The sequence below is a fragment of the Merops nubicus genome, unplaced genomic scaffold (assembly GCF_000691845.1).
Source record: "Merops nubicus isolate BGI_N331 unplaced genomic scaffold, ASM69184v1 scaffold31142, whole genome shotgun sequence".
NCBI lineage: Eukaryota > Metazoa > Chordata > Aves > Coraciiformes > Meropidae > Merops > Merops nubicus.
Genome location: NW_008594798.1, coordinates 24,815 through 36,901, shown reverse-complemented (window position 1 = coordinate 36,901; position 12,087 = coordinate 24,815).

Here is a 12,087-nt window from a genome sequence, read left to right as displayed (position 1 = left end):
CCGCCTCGGGGGCCTGAGTTCAGCCTCGGGTTTCACTTCGGCCCCTCTTACGTGAACTCCTTCGAGCGGTTACTCGGTCCCTGGTATCGCTGCTGCCGACGACCGTCCCAAAGTTACATAAGTCGGGGCTACCTTGGTTTGTGGGTGCAGAGTGGGTGTGGCTGCGAACTTGGGGGTGTCCTGTGAGGGCCCTCTGCATGGGTATTCGGCCTGGGATGCGCATGGGGTGCACTGTTCATCAGAAACCTGCCATGCCTTTGGAGGCAGAACATTGCATAATTGCCACTGTGGCTTCCCTGTGGTTTTCAAAAGAAGGAAAATGGTTAAACCTAAACTTTTAAGGAAATATGCCAATAAAGTTGTGGTATTTAAAGATATTAAACAGTATCTTGTTTTTTTTATGACTTGTTTCAGTGCTGCCTATGGGGTGATAATAGGAAATGGTTAAAAAATACGCAGTCTGTTTTCCATGCTCATCAGAGTAGCCTGGGGATGAACAATGGCTAACTTTAATACTACAGATCCTTGAATGTCACCTCCCCGCCAAAACAAACACCTTGAAAGAAGCGTTTTTGGTTTTCATATTATGACTAGGTGCCTGAGTTTGAGGGATAACTGACATAGTATCATAGATGCACAGAACGGTTTGGGTCAGAACGGATCTGTAAGGGACATCTAGTCCAACCCCTCTGCAGTGACTTTAGTCCCTTGTGTTTAGACATTTATTCTAAAAATTTTCTTGGTTACATTTCTTATCTGAAGCTGCCTGCGTGCTTTTCTAAGCAGTTGTCACACAAGGTCACTTACATATTTTAGCTGAGCTGGTTTTAGAACACCAACATGGCATGCAGTTAACCTTTACAGCACGTTTCCTTGCGTTTGTTCTTCTGTTTCAGTCATTGATCAAGGTGGAATGCTGGATGCTGCAGTGGCTGGCTTTTTGGTTTGTTTTCTTTTTTCCAAACCTATTCACCAGTTTGTGCTAGAGTCTTAATGCTCTGCTAGAATCTTAGGCTCTTCCAGCCAGCTTTCATGCTATTGTGAAAATACTTTTGTTGAAATACAAGGAAATGAGTGCTTGGCCTGAAATGCATTTTATTTTTGACTTTTGCACAATATTTGCCATCAACAGAAGCTCTTGGCAGGAAGCAGGAGAAGAAAATTGTTTCCTTTTTGTCATATGTCTATTAAGTATATAGACGCTAAGGTGACAAACATGTTAGAGTACTTTGTCAACGCCCCTTACATTTTATATTCTGAGAGTGCTCTGTGCTGTTTCATTGTTTTTAAGCAGGATTGGGATGGAGAAATGTAATGAGACTAATTAGGGCTTGAGGACAGGGCATCTAAGACAATCCTACATCCTCCTCCTGAGCAGGGTGGTGTCACCTGAGGTGTGTCAGAGTCCTCTCCTTGCCTGTGCTAGTGGAGCAGTGGGCAGCTGACACTCTAAGGAAGTGGTAACAAAGCAGTGGATGGGCTTTATAACACTGGTGGCAACTTCATAAATGGCTACTAGCTGTTGTAGTCCATTGGCAGTCACAGCAGCTACAGTCCGGGCTTGGCTTGTGATCAAGGCAAGAGTCTATGATAACTCCAGGTTCAGTAACCTGCAATAAACAGCTATTTCAGGCATTGTTTAGAGAAATCAAAGGTAGTCTGAACTACCATAAAATTTTAATGCCATTTTTATCATATCTCAAACACTTCAGAGGTTGTTACCCAAATCAACTTTTGGGAATAACTGTTAGTTGGCTCACTTGGAGGAGCTTTATTGGGTTAGTAAGTGAATGCCAGGGTGCTGTGGGTTGTGACAACATGGTCTAACTAGTTTGTAAAGAGAAAGTAAGAGAACCTGCCATAAATCTCTTCTGTCTGTAATTTGCTAGAGATTGACTTGGCTGATTGCTAGCAATATGTTTTGTTTCCAGCAGTGGAAAACAAATGGTCTCTATCAGAGTATTCCCTGTGTGGTAGGTGTGTTCCTACGTGCGCAGACATCAGGTGAGCAGGTACTGTGGCGAGCCTCGCCGCCCATAAAACAAGGCCGCTGAGCAGGGCGTTGTGTGTGACCTCTTCTGAACCCATTGAGGCTTGTATGGAGGATGGATTTTGCTGGAGCACTCCTACCACTTCAAAAATGTTCTGCAATTAATTATACTAATAACTGTAACAACAACGCCTATCCTGACTTTATTATTTTGTAATTGACCTTCCTGAGTAGGAACTGCATTATTTCTGGCTCCTTACTCAAGTGTAGTATGAACATTTTAGAAGTTTCCTAGGTTGATTCCTATCCTCCCTCACTCTAAGTGGTCTGATCTTGCTCTTAAAATCAGAGTCTAAGGCTTAAACTAGATGGAGAGAAAGTCTGTTTATGTATAGTACTTTTGTCCTTATTCTAACAACCAAATTATACTGAGAGGTAGTTCGAAGCAGCTGCTACAAAACACAAAAATGAACTCAGAAGAATTTGCTTTACAACAACCTACCTGTAAGTTTCAAAACAGAAACTAATGGTGAACAGACTGAACAAGCTGAATGTTGCTGGAGTGTGGTGTTGCTACTGCACCTGTCTTAAGCAATTCAGTTATTTTAATTGAGCTGAATGAGGGCAAAACATTATTAAATCAAGTATTTTAACTTTATTCAAAGTTGTATTTCCCATTGCAGAAACAAACCTGCTATAGTTTCCCTTGTGATTCTGTTTGTGTGGCTTGTTAAAATGTAGTTATTTGCTATAGGATGAAGTCAGAAAACAAACAAAGAAGTTCATTCAGTGCTTCTAGTTGTCATGTGATGGCATGACCAGGGAGAGCTTGTACCAAGCTGAAGCTAGCTGTAGAGAAAGATGAAGCATCACCCCAAACAATTATTAAAGTTAAAAGCCCAGTAAAAGGTGTTTAAGTTTAATGTTGTTTCAGATGCTGAGGCTTGTTCATGAGGCAAAATTCATGCTTGTGTGATGGGGCGTATAGCTGTAGGCTCTGCTGGCTGCACCAACAAGTTAAGCTTAGCATGAAGTTGTGCTTTGCAACTGTTTCCAGGCCTTTCTTCAGAGAATCATTTTATATAAGGAAAATCTGTCATTGATGAAAGTCTTTCAAATCAGAGTCAGTGTTTTTTTTTTTTTCCTCTTCTTTCCTTTTCTGTCTTTTTGATACTTTATTCTGTTGACTTCTCTGTGTCAATGCCCTCACCGTTTGATGTCACAGCATGATTTCTGCTTGCTTCCTTCTGGTGCAAGATGGCTGTTGCAGAGAAACATCGTTTTCAGAGCTCGGTACTGGGAGGAAGGTCTCCAGGAGTTGAAGGGATTCTGTCAAGGGATGTGTGTCTTGGTGCCAAAATACTATGTCTTTTCTGAATTCACAGGAGCTGTGAGGAAGATATATAATTTGTTCAGAAAACATTCTCACATTGTTTTGAATGAACTAGACAGATCTCTCCACAAGGAATATGTGTCTCACTTAGATGGCTTTTTTTTTGGCTATATATAGTCAGCATTTATCTCTCCAGGGTGCTGGGGTTGGAGTGACCACGGGCAGCAAGGAAGAGACCCGTGCAGTCGAGAGCGCTGATGCGGAGAGGCCGGAGTCGCTAGCGCGCCGGGGCAGCTGCCTTCGGTTGCAGGTGCAGAGCTCTTGGAGCAGGTTTCTTCCTTACAGAAGAATTTGCAACATCGCTTCATTTTAACAACACGTTTACAGGTAGACTAGTATTTGCAAATGCTGATCCCCACGACATAAAGTGGAAGAGAGGGTATAAGGATCTTAAAATGTCCCTTTGGCAGTATGCAGCAGGAGAAAATAACTTGCTCCTCTTGCTCTTTTTACTTTAATTTGGGTTATCAAAATATATTCCTGAGGTATTTTGAGTTGTTTTAAATAGCCTACCTGGTAGGTCTGTGAACATTAGTGTTTCATTGGGTGTAAAGTCTTGGCAAAACTTGTTATCGTGCAGTTAGTCGGACTGAATCCTGAAAATGGATACTGGTACAATAATGGCTTTCAATAAAGCACGTTTTTAACTGAATGTTGTTTGCTGAGTTTGAGTGCAGAAAGTGTTGAGAAATCTAAGTTGTGTGAAAGGGTTTGTTCCTTTGCCCTGTTGTAACATACTTCACGATTTGAAAACATTTAATTGGACTTTCATCCTTTACTCTCAGCTAAATCTCTTATTGACTGATGCTGTCAATACTGCAGCATTATAATCTCAATGTATGTGAGCCTTGGTATGGTTTAGAAGTGACTTCATTTAAAAGATTGAACAATTACTCTTAATAACTTTAGAAATCTTGTATGAGTTCAGCATCTGTTCATAGAATAATAAAGATAATCTTTGTAAATTTTTTTAGATATGATTAATCTTTTCAGAACTTTAGGATTGTTTTCTGTAGCCATGAAGACTCATTTAAAGCTGTTCTTTCAGAAAGCCAGTGGCAAAGTGCCACCAAGAATGCTATACCTTGGTCACTTAAAAGAAATTAATCTTCTTAGGACACTGTGCCTTGCTTAAGAGTTCTGTTTCCATGTAGCTTCCTCAAGACCTGTCTGCTAGCAAGTCTGTTGAAAATATTCTGTGTAATAACTGTAAAACCTTTATTTTGAAAGAGAGGTACCTCTTCTACCTTGCTACCCCTTGAGTGAGGATTTTTAAAATTGGTTTTCCATAAGTCTTGAGTACAAAAGCTTAAGGTAAAATCCTTCAGTGTTTGATAAAACCTGTTACACAAATAGGAAGTTGTTGCTGAAAGAGGTTTCATAAATTGCATATCCTTTTCTCTCCATCTTCGTAACTCCTTTGCTGTTTGCATAACTGACGCATCAGGTCTCAGGCAGGCGATTACAGCTGTATTGGGATGTCTGTAAATCTTCCTCTCTTTTATCTGTAGAGGTGACATTCTTGTGCTCACTGCAATGCTTCAGTCATTGGATAGAGGGATGTAGCTGTTGGTCAAGAAACTCCAAAGTGAATGCAAAATTCTGCCCTTGTTTATGCATGTATGGTTTCTTACTAATAATTTCCACTAATTTCTTAATTTATTTGTTTGGTTGAAATAGGAGCTTGTAGTTGGAAGCCAAATCTTACCACTTATCTAAAACATTGCAACACAAAGTATCAACCATAGCATGCACTACCCTAACAATTAGTAACAAGATGTATGGTAGGAGAAGCTTAAGACTACAAATCGGAAGGTTGTGCAATAGCTGTTGCCAGAGTCTCTTCTTGGGGCACAGAATGGCTTGCTGCTCCAGGGCTCTGTGTGCTCACTCCTTTCTCATGCTTTTACAGCGTGTGAGTTGCTGAGAAGCAGCCGCATCCTCATCTTGCTGCCTGAAGTCAGCTTACGGACCTGATTTACTGTCATGCTCCTAAAGGATTAGGGAGTAGTATTTCTACTATTCCAATGGAATATGTACAGTACAGCAAGCAGTATTATAGGTTAAGAACATATTTTACAATTGCTAGCTTAAAGGGTTTTAGGAGTTGAGCTGTATAGCTTGAAGAACATGATCTTTCCTACTTTCATCTGTTATGTTGCTAATTAAAATCTTACTGTGTCTGTGATAATCAGATCATCGTCTCAGATTTGCTGTTACAGAGAATTTGGACAGTGTGTTTCCTCCTGTAGGTAGGTGGCATTTGGTTACTCTGCTACTTGGCAAAAAAAGTACTGATGTGGGCTGGTACTAAATCGTAAAGAAAAGGGTTTGAGGGGAATTGAAAATATATTTGTATCATTTCAAGAGATGTCTTGGAGGATGTCACAAACACAGACAGATCTATTCTTTTCTGTTTGCTCTTCCTCGGCTTCAGATAGGTGCACTGCATTCAGGTTTGTGTGTAGATATTTTTGTCTCTAATAGCAGCTGCTTGCATGTGGCTGATACGGCTGAGATTTGGTTTGTGTGCATTTATTTTTATCACTGATCATCCTGTAACCAGTGTTGGAGAACTTTTTATTTGCTTTGGAATATTTTCTTCCTCTTTCAGCTTTTAACTTAACTGTAAGTGCTTTTTGTTCATCATTCCTTGCTATCTGAAGCTTGATAAAATGCCTTGCTTACAGGGCCTCTGGTCATGCAGCTGGCATTGTAGGGCTTGGCTCTCTGTTTGTTTGACTGAAATGTTTACAAGCCTGTGAAGATTGGATACCATGCTTTACCTGTAAGCCTGTGTTTAATAACAGCTAAAGCAAACAGATTTGCACATAAAATCAGTTAACGTCTATGGGATTTTGAGTAGGCAGGGCAGAACTGGAGCGTCAATAAATGGGGCGACACAGGTTACCCATCAGGCAACAATCAGACCTGTGCTCGTTTCTTTCTTCTCTTTATACTAAGAGCAGTAGTAAACCACAGCCAGTAGAGGCTTAAGTGCTTTTCGGAGGCAGTAACTGACAGCTGGTCGAGTTCCACTTTCCCCCTGCAGATAATGCATCAGATTTGCAACTTGATTAAAAGTTTAGTTGCTGATAAAATAGACTTTTTTTTTTTTGGTCCAAAAATAGTTTTCTGGTTTTGTTCCAATAGGTTCAGATCACTGTTGCAAAATTTTGGAGTGTTTACAGTTCTAAAAGCAGGATTTGTATTTTGCCTTCTAAATACTGATTTTTTATTTATTTTTTTTTTTTTTTCTGTAATGAACTGATAGTAGAGAGAGGACAATACTGTGAGAAAGATCAAGTAATAAATCTGCATGTTACCAGAACTCTGGTGGCAGTTCTCAGTAAGGACAGTTTGCTCAAATGCCTAAAAATCTCAAATTTCCCCCCTTTTTGGTAATTGTATTCCTGGGATGCACATCATTAGCTTTCAGCTTTAGCACAGTCATTTTAGTGCTTATTAGCACCCCCACTTGGGTTTGCAAAGATGGGAGTCTGGCTGGTAAGCCTGCTCTTTTTAATGTGTACTGGTATCTGTTAAATTGTAATGAGTAATTTGAGCTCTTTGGGTAAGGTGAGAGTGATCAGCAACTAGAAAAATTGCTCCTTTGAGAGGTCCTCATCTGATGAAACTGTCCAGGTAAACTCAACAAACCTTAGCAAATCTAAAGAAAGGCTGAAAGGAAGGGAAGAACTTGAAAAACTTTATACCATCACTGAACTTAATCTCTGCAAAACCTTCTTTGCTCCTTTAGAAGTCAGTAGTGTTATGTGTTCCTAGTGAATAAAAAGGACTCTCTATTGTTACGGTACGTGTGAGTGCATAAGAATTGTTTACTTTTTTTGAGCACCGATAGATGCTTGTGCAGCTTAAATTCAAGCTGTGCTGCATGCGGAGGTGCTCGAGAGCCTCTTTTCCTTCTAGACCTCACTACAATGGAGGAAAATGCTGACAGTGGTATTTCTGGCTTGAAAATGGTTTATTTCTATGAGGTTCAAAAGTAGGCAGCCAGTGGTATAAAGCAGAAATACTAAACGTGCCTGTAAACTTTAATTACACAATATTTAGCAGATTACTAAGGATTGGCAGTAAATCTAATCTTTGGTATGTACTCCAGTACTGTAATTGACTGTTACATAAATTACTAATTGGAATTATTTTTAAACCATTTCTAAAAATGAAATGTAACTGCACTGTTAGTCAAATTTCAGAATATTACCGTAAACATTAAGACTCGCTAGTATAATTTATGTAAACGTGTCATTCAGTATCTTTCCACATTACCCAATATTCAGGTATCAGGCCTTTGTGAACAATAGCAGGGAAGGATCCTCCCCCTTATTTTTTCCTCTGCAACTCGCCAATTTCTGTGTTCTCACACTTCTTGTTCTATTTCCTGGAAAAATACTTCTTTAAAAAAAATAAATAAATCAGGATTTAGAGCTGTTTTCATCAGGTGAAAACATCCCTCCGGCAGCGTTCTGTTGGATATGCTTGGTTTTCTGTAACAGGCTTCAAACCCTGTAGTTTCTCTTTCATTTGAAAAAACCCATATGTAGGTCATTAACTTCATGAGAAGCTGTTTGGCACTGGTTCGCGACGCTGTTGGAATAGGTTTAATGTTTAACTTCTTGGTTTTTCTTTAATGTCTAACTCTTTCTTGCTGCACTCCAACAGGTGAACTCTTTAGAGCTGGTGGCTGGTTTCATGCATATAAACGTACTCTGCATCCTTTTTTCCCCCCTCCATACCATTGCTTTTCAGGCTTTTTGAAGTAGTAATGAAAGTAGTGATGGCTTCAATTGGGTGATAATTTTGTAGGGTACAGTTTGGTTTTAGAAAATGTTTTTTTCTTGTTCACTATTATAGAAGGTTGTTATATACCAGCTCAGACACCAAAACCTTCTTACTAAATGGAGGCAAATCCAAAGCAGAAGGACCTAAGATAGAGGTAGAAAATGTTTTTTCTGCCTGAGCCTGGAGCTGAGCTTGTGTAGTCTTGTGTTGTTGCCCTGCTGATGGCACCAGGCACCTACCTGTTACCTACCTGTTGTGCCCTCCCAGTCTGCCAAATGGGAATTATACTCATGATTTGTTGGCTTACAAAGTACTGTTATATCTTGCCATCATTCCTGATAAATACAGACTTCCAAGCTCCCTGCTTCTGTCTGGCCAGGGGATGAAATGATGAAGCTTCATCCCGCAGGTTCCCACTAAAAGTTCATTTAAGATCAGTGCTGCTTTTCCCAGTAAAAACGTCACTTTAATGGGCATTTCTGTAATAGCATTGTGTGTTTAACATCTCTATGGCTTGGCAGGTCCTGTGCATATATTTTCCTGTTCCTGTGGAAAATATGTTGAAAAGGGGAGTGGCATAATATGTTTCTGAGAAATGATGGCTTTTCTGCTGGTTCTGAAGATACTACAAGCTACAGACTCCTGAGGAAGCATATTTTGTCATCTCTTTACACTAGTACACCTCAAGAGGAGAAAAAAAACAATGCTTGGTGTATTACTTGTAACTATATGGGTGTATTTTCGTGTTAGGTATGTAGTGCGTTATAGCACCTCCAGAATGAGTAAAATATCCAATGTGATTCCCATTTAAAAGGTGGCTGCTTGGGGAGGGAGGGGATAGGAAGCTGTGGGGTGGTACTGGCATCATCCCAGGGAAGTAGAGCTGTAGTTCCCATGGCTTTTGGTGGCACATGCATAACTCCAGCTATGGAAGATAGGCCTTAGGGCTAAGGGTTGCATCTTCCTGCACTGGCTCCAGGCATCTGCTGGGTCAGGAGATCAAAGCAGAGCCGTGGCATGCCTGCTTCTGGCAACCTGTTGGATCACAACTAGGCCTTAGGCTCCTGGTACCCTTGATTTACACTGCTGATAGAAGCATAAATATTCCTGACTTTCCCAGTCCTACATCTCTATTCATGGTTTTGTAATATCACCATCATTGACGGGGCAGTAATGCAATGGTAGCATGGGGAGATGTAATCAATAAAGTTTTTTTTCCAAGTCTGATTAATAATTTTTCTTGGGTATTTGAAGAACCATTATTCACTTACTTTTTAAAACCACACTTACCTGATGAGTGCTATCCTCCAGCGGGGCCCTGTTGAAGATTGGTGAGCACAGCACAGTGTTGAACACTATGCCAAGCCTGGGTACTTCTGTACTTGCACAGCCCTCTGCTACAGCTTGAAACCTGTGACTTTTACTGATGGGAGCAAAGTGGGATGGTGGCTGGGGTTCCATGCTGGCACATCCTTGGCATGAGAGCTTCTGGGGGGGGCAGCTGAGCTCTGTGGGGTGCTGCAGTTTGCTAGAAACCCTCCAGTGAAAGCTAAGGCCTAAATGAAAAAGACAATTTAATAACTTAAACTCTCTGGCAGGTCAGGCCTTCATGCTGGAAGGTAAGCGGTTTCCCATCTAGTGAGAATGCTTTTTCCGGCTTTGTTGGAGAGTGAGCAGGATTGCTGCTTAGTTCAATTTAACAACAATTATTTGCTGAGGAGGAGATCTTTTAGGGTAATCTCCAACACCCTAATGGAAGCAGCTTAAAAACCAAATTGGTCTTAACCTGATGTCAGTGATGCAGTGGCAGTGTAATGAAGATCTTTGGTAATACTTGCAGCAAGTAATTTCCTCCTTCCTCCCCTGAAATTTTATTTCTGTAAAATTGAGCTTTGTGCCTAGAAATGGGGAAGCCTCCGAGGACTTCCCAGAATACAGCCTGTGAAAGTGGTGGTGATATGGAGACCACAATAAATTCTTCATGTTCCAGTTCCTCACTACTTGTTATGGGTGCCATAAGGTTTTGTTGCTCATGTTTGTGTTCTGGGCTTTGTCCTGGGAAAGAAAAAAAACAGAACCCACAAAAAAAAAGACTGTCTAAAAGAACTTCTATTTGCATGCATATGTGTGCTCACACTACGGCTGGTGATCATTCATGTGAAATTAGTAGAGTTCTGTAAGTGATGGTCAGTGATCTGCTGGGAAGTGGCTAATGCTTTTTGAAGACAAGTGTAGTGGAGATTTCAAATTCAGTAAGAAAACTTTTCACAGGATAAACTTGATTTAAATAGTCCTTGAACCTTGTGGTGATTTTCCCGCTTTACTTGGACTTCAAAGTCAAGCCACTTGCAGAAGCTGGAGTAGGCAAAAAACTGGAGCATCTTTCAGAAGGCTCAATATTAGACTTAATATTAGAGTAATAGAAATATGAGATGCTGTGCTGATGAGCTGGTAACAGAGCATTAAAAAACACGTACTACTGAAAATCCTGAGCAATCTGTTGCAAAGGGGCTGTAAATCTACACTGCAAGGAGATAAGAAGGACTGAGTAGCAGTGTTATCTGTTTCTGTTGTGCTTATTTATAAAGGACACTGCAACAGACTTGGGTTTCCACGTGGTGGGTTGGTTTGGCACAGGAAAAGAGCAGATTGTTTGGTTTGGCTTGCACTTGTTTCTCTGTCCTGGGAGGGTTGAAGTGACTGAGGAGCTCTCTGACATGCTCTCTCCATGCTTCTAATGGACTTTACTTTCATCTGGTGCTCTATTCACCAAAGGACAGGGAAAGAATATTTTCCCTTTCTTCATCAGCCTGCTACTGTCTAGAACTGTGTGTGTGTACGACGGCAGTGGGGTTTTCAGTGTAGGTTTAGAGTTCATGCTCAAGTGCTGATTGAGGTAGGTTCAGAGTCAAGTACTTTTAAAAGTGCTTCAGTGGAAGTTGCAATGTTCACGTACAAAGTACGAACTCCTGTTTTTCCACTCGTTCTCATACACCAAGTATAATTTTTAAAAGTTCAAAGTAGTTAAGTTAGTTCTTACTTGGTGGTAGCACCTTCTTGTCAGATTTTGACTTTCCCCCCTGTGTGTCTGATCAGGGTTGATACTAAAGGAAAACAGTACAAGAATCTGCATGTACATACAGGAGGAAAAAAAAAATATTGTTCTCTTACCATTGGCTTATAGGAAAACAAACCAGCAGAAGATGTTATCCTTAAATCAGAATAGAGAGTTGCAACTTGAATGAGGATGGCCTGGAAACTGTGTGGGTGACTTTGAGGCGAGACTTCATGCTAGAAATGCTCATAACCATGTTAATGGTAACATTAAGTGTGGTGTGCTCAAACTGCAGAATTAAAATAGATGTATTTGAAGTTCCAGTTGAAGGGGCAAGACTGAATTGTATTTACAAAAGAGCCACCTTATCTGAATATTTGTCGTCATCTGAAAATCACCCATGCGTCCTTTGTGTCTTCTGTGAATAAATGCAAGAGTTCAGCCTTTGGGTTTTTGAACTTAGCATCTTCCTTATTTCTCTTAATTGATTACAGTAACAATAATGCATAATAATGCAGTTGTGCTTCTAAATACTATCCCAAAAGTAGCAGGATCTGGCTTTCAGAGCTTTCTTGCAGCTGTTGGATGGCATCTATATATATGTAATCTGGAAGCAGAGCATGCAGTATCTCAGGGGTACCAACCTCATTGTCTCCGTTGGTTTTCCTGCTGTTTAATGCAGGTGCCACATCATCAGTATCTGTGCTGGAAGACGTCTCTTGTCCACCCTCAGTGCCAGCTGGAAAGGGAGGGGGGAGAAAAGGCAGTTCTCACTGGAAAGCAAGCACTACCGAATGCACTCTGAAGCTCTGTTGTTCCCCATGACCCCTGCAAAGACTGCTTTAA